This window comes from Bradysia coprophila (assembly GCF_014529535.1).
Source record: "Bradysia coprophila strain Holo2 chromosome IV unlocalized genomic scaffold, BU_Bcop_v1 contig_5, whole genome shotgun sequence".
NCBI lineage: Eukaryota > Metazoa > Arthropoda > Insecta > Diptera > Sciaridae > Bradysia > Bradysia coprophila.
Genome location: NW_023503374.1, coordinates 3,621,083 through 3,626,555, shown reverse-complemented (window position 1 = coordinate 3,626,555; position 5,473 = coordinate 3,621,083). Strand labels below are relative to the sequence as shown.

At 35.7% G+C, this 5,473-nt stretch overlaps 1 long non-coding RNA gene across 1 annotated transcript; it reads right to left on the bottom strand.

The window, feature by feature from the left end:
- Positions 1 to 3,336: 3,336 nt before the first annotated feature.
- Positions 3,337 to 3,857, bottom strand: LOC119071819. Its single transcript, XR_005086722.1, has 2 exons — positions 3,747 to 3,857; positions 3,337 to 3,649 (listed from the first exon to the last, which is right to left on the bottom strand). It is a non-coding gene; the product is annotated as an uncharacterized LOC119071819 (long non-coding RNA).
- Positions 3,858 to 5,473: the final 1,616 nt, after the last annotated feature.

Sequence of the window (5,473 nt, the reverse complement as noted above, 5' to 3'; positions counted from 1 at the left end):
ACACTTAAATAGTAGAATGAAGCTTTGAATATAAATGCCTACGACGTTCTTGAGAGAGTTTAATTTAACTAGCGGGAACTAGTATATTACTACTCAACAATTCAACAGATATGAAGAGGAGAGGAGATTCATATCTTGAGTATTATTACCTTTTGCAAACGACCAGCTGTTTATGATACTTTTCAAACTGCACTGTACATGAATGAATGAATTTTGTTAATAAAAATGTTGATAAAATACTATTATATTATAGTACACATTACACAAATGACGGAAATGAAACACATTGTGTGAAAAGTTGTCGATCCGAGCCGAGGGCGAGCAGCATCATTTAAACTAAGCTTTACCTTGCGTTTAAGTCTCTGGGTCAGATCGACCTTAAGCCCGAAGCTCAAAATATATGAATTTGATTTAAATTGAATCTGAATTTTAAATTTTTACCTGGCCTAAATTTACGTGATATCTGAAAATCAGAAAAAATTCAGATAAATCAGGTCAGATTTCAGGTATAATCTACATTGGATTTTTACGCATACCTGAAATCTCACCTGGTTTCCCTTAAAATTAACGATTAAGTTCAAGTCAGATAAGTTCAGATTCAAATACTTTCAGTTTGATCTGAAAATCAGGTTCAGATGAATAGACCTGACCTGAACCAACTTTTCTCTCAGTGTAGTGTCGATTTATTACTACTTACCCGTCCAAGCGTATACATAATTACTACTTTATTCATTTACTCAATTTTACCATTCAGTTTGCTATACTTTTTAGAGAACACCGTCGTTTGGAGAGCATTCGTTTTTTTAGTTGCGGTTGTGTGTAACATATGAAGTTAAGTTTTATTTTAAGTTTTTGTACCAATTTTTCTTATCGTTAACCACTCCCGAGTAAAAAAAATCGAATTGAGATGTCTCAAGTCCTCACGTGTTTTAATATGGGAGTGAGATATCTGATTTCGACAGGCATGATTGAGACATTTGTAGCGCCTTTGTAGCGCTGAGGACTTGTGAGACATCGTGATACCTTGAGACTTTTGTGAGACATTGAGGATGTTGTGATACTTAAATGAGACTTTTGTAAGACTGTAGTGAGAAATTGAGGATGTTGTGAGACTTTTGTGAGATATTGAGGACGCTGTGCGACTCATACGAGACTTTTGTGAGACCATGAAGACTTTCTAAGACTAAAGCGAGACATCTGGGCTTGTGTGACACCATAAGGACTTCGTGAGATATTGTGGACTTTGTGAAACATTGAGGACTTCATGAGACATTGAGGGCATTGTGAGAACTAAAAATGACTTTTTGTGACATAGCAGGCTTTTTGAGACATAAACGAGGCATCTAGGCTGTTGTGACAAGGTTCTGAAAGAACAGGTTAAGACACCCACGAGGGCGGCTGACACACAGATTTTGACAAATAGATACTATTTATTGAACATACTCATTACAGATTGTTTGAAATGTCAACTTGAAGAAAAAAAATAGTTTTTGTAAAATTTCGAAATTTTTAAGTTGAAAAATTTGAATTTTTCTCCTTATTTTTCCTTAATTTCAACTAACGATTTCCTTATTTCTCCTTATTTTTGTGCTAAAACCTCCTCAATTCCTTAATAAGGAGTCCAAAATTAGAGTGAGAGGCCTGCATGAGGACTTTTGTGAGATATTTTTTGTTACACATGAGGACTATGGCGTTTCAGAAGGCAGCGTTTCAGAAGGCTTGAGCGATAGTGACCTTTCTGAATAATTTTTTATACTTAACATGTTCTGTTTTTTCTTCTAATGCTTAACTATTTGATAAAATAAAACATCTCATGTCTAACAAAAAATATCTCACGAAAGTCCTTAAGCGTCAGCGTAGTCCTCATGTCTATCAAAAAATATCTCAAGAAAATTTTCATATCTCACCATAGTCCTCACTTTTAACGAAAAATATCTCACAAAAAATCTCAAGCCTCAGCGTAGTCCTCATGTCTATCAAAAAAAATCTCACGAAAGTCCTCAAGCCTCAGCGTAGTCCTTTTGTCTAACAAAAAATATCTCACGAAAATACTCATGTCGCACAAAGTCTTCATGTCTGCAGCGCCACAAATCCTCAATCCTCAAAATTTAAACTTTAACAATATCTCACCAATCCTCAATCAATCCTCAGCCAAGATTTGAGACTTTGAGATAGCTCAAATCGTTCTCAATTGAGACTTTATTTTTACTCGGGCTTACATATTCAGAATCACTAGGAGGACAAAAAACACACAAAGTGTTTTCGGACCACTATTATTTCGATTACAGGTAGTACACTTTGCTTATTGAGCTCTGTGGTACATTTTTCCTGTTAATCTTCATTAAGCACTTATTACAGGTCATCAACATCAACATCATGTTGGACTACATTAGATCGTTTGCACAAATGACATATAATTTATAAGTCAACTTGGTCAACTTATAAGTTGACCTATAAACTATAGGTCATTTGCGCAAACTGTCTATTTGTAGACATTTGACATAATAAGTAATTCTATGCTCATTAGCCTGTTACAGGCGGCAAGCATATGACCAGTAATATTATCGGGTCTATTACTTCCATAGATCAAAGTATTTTCAATCGGTTGATTTCAAATCTTGTACTTCAATTTTGTTAACATGCATTTTACTTAATTTTACATAGGGATAATATTATCCAGAGCTTGTTATTATTTTTGTCGACGTTATCAATAACAGATGAATAGCCGTATGTGACAGGTTAGGATACTGTAAGCATAGATTGACATTGACAGTAATACATTGAATTTGTTTGGTCGTCACGACCAAAGAGAGTAACATGTCTCTTCAAATAACAAAAATATTATGGGAAAACGATTTGTGTCCTAAACCGAAGTAGAGAAGAGCTTAGCAAGCAAAAACTAAACTAGACTACAACGTCAAAGAATAAAGGAAAATTTTTATGGAATTTTTGCATTGCCTGACACACTGTCAGATTACATTCCCTTGTTTTCTAAGAGGTAATTCTACTTAAATTGTCTTTGGTACATTGGTATCATAATTTAATGTATGTAGCAAGTTAAAGAAAAACCGACTGTAGGTGAAGCAGAAATCCGAACTGTTCCTGTTACGTTGACTGGTTTTCAACCGACTTCGTGTGGCGTTTCAATTGTTAATCCGATGCACTTTTACAATATGTCTTAGTAATTCCACAAACAACTAATTGTAATGAAAAACTGCTAAGAAAAGATGATTTTAACACCAAAAACTTCGTATGTGACGGGGACAGTGCAATTATACCCGATGCATGGATCAAAACACTTGCACTTTTGCACCGGAACATTAAAAATGCGCTTAGTTACCTCCGTTAAGAAATAAATTTATTTTGCATAAGAACCAATTTATCAATCAATGAGCAAAACGTGTGCTTTCCATCACCAATTAAATTTTACCGTCAATAAATTTCAATAGATTTTAGCATGGTGGTGGGTCAGTGATGATTTCCGGTGGACGTGGTCGTGATACATCTTCGACTCCATCTTCACATGTATCTTCTGGTTCTTCTGTGATTGGTACTTCATTTGAAACATCCGGAGAGCCCTCGGCGCATTCGCCACATTCGACTCTTGGTCGGGCTGTCACTAATGTAATAATAGCCAATAAAATTGCAACTGTTCGAGGGAGAACCGTATAATCAGTAATTGCAATTTGCGAATAAAAACTGAATTTTGAAATTAAAAAAAAAAATTAAAAAATAAAAATTCGAACCTTTCAACAATGAGGAAGCCATTGCACCTGATTCGCTATGCCGGATAACTTCTCACTTGGACTGGTCGATTGGCTTTTATATATTGCCGGCGAATCGAGATCGATTGATATCTATATAGAAGAATTTGAATGATACGTTATCAATAACATGCTAATGAACAAGTAATTAAAATCGAATTCGGAATGGACACGACATCAAGGTTGTGCTGAATAAGTAAAATTTTGTTTAGATAAGCGCTAAAATTGAAGAGACAACATGTTATAGCGGAATTCATTCAAATTAAGGCGTAACGTGACAGTGATAACGTAGGACAGCTACAAAAGGAAGCTCTTATGCTCAAAACAAAAGAGGCATTGAAAACGTGTTTTGGTCCTAGTTTTCATTGACAGATGCAGCAGTCGCGATTTTGAATAGAAAAAGTTCTAACTTTATTTGACAGTTTTGAAAATTTCGTCATGAAAAATAGGACCAAAACATGTTTTCAATGCCTCGTTAGACCCGTACGAAGTACTGGGGTCTTATAGGTTTACGCATACGTTTGTAACACGTCGAATTGGACTCCCTGAGTAAGGGGAAACCTATTGTGGTTGTCTAGAGATGCCAAATCCGCGAAAAAAAAAATGTCCGTCTGTCTGTCCGTCTGTCCGTCTGTCTGTCTGCACGATAACTTGAGTAAAACGCATCCGATTTTGAAAATTCTTTTTTTTTCCGTTTGGTAATGTCAAAAGACAGGCTAAGTTCGAAGATGAGTGATTTTGGATCGACCCCTCCCGAGCTGTGGCCCAATAAGTGCTTTACGGTTTTTCGAAGATATCTCCGGACATTTAAACGTTAAACTTGTAAGTGATACGTCAAATAAAAGGTATTTACAATACCGATCGACAAAAAAAAAGTTTATGGAAATCGGATGACCGACTCGTGAGTTAGACCCCTTGGTGTGGAACAGGCACAGGGCGGCAAGCAGTTTTTGCTTGTAGGTCGGCCACATTTGAACATATTTCGTCTGTTTTAGCTTTATTAGATAGGTATTGACCGTACCAATCAGGGAAATTTTTTTTATGAAATTATGTTCTCCGGAGCGTGAGCTAGGTCTCTTGGAGTGAGCTCTTATCTGGCTACTCGGAAGTACAGTGAACGTGGTGTATTTTGACAATATCTCGAGTAAATTTTGACCGAATTTCATGAATTTTTTTTTGTTTGAAAGGTATTAACGAATGTAAAGCGTCGGTACTATTTCCGCTCTCCTAACAAAATGGCTGCCGGCGGCCATATTGGATTTTAGTAAAATAGAAATATCTTGGGAAAAATGATACTTAGAGAGTTTCTGTTAACATGGAAATAATTTGTTATGTGTGTGGGGTTTCAGGGATTCCATATACGGACATCTATATATACCTATATACAGCTATATTGAGCTATATACAGGCATATAGAGCTATATAATAGCATATATTTATCTGTGAAATGTTTATTTATAGTGAAATATAGTTAAATATAGCGGTATATAGCTGTTTAAATAGGAATTTATGAAATTTGTCTTCGTACGGGGCTGTCTATATTGCCTCCGGCAATTTAGTTGTATATGATAACAAGGCAAAGAGTGGATAATGTAAGTGATTTTAAAGGGAGAATAGTTTTTCAGCAGAGAAGAAAATGAAGTAAGAGAAATGAAGAGTTTCACATTAAAGGCTTTTGATACGAATAGGTGTTTCGTACGGGTCGGCGT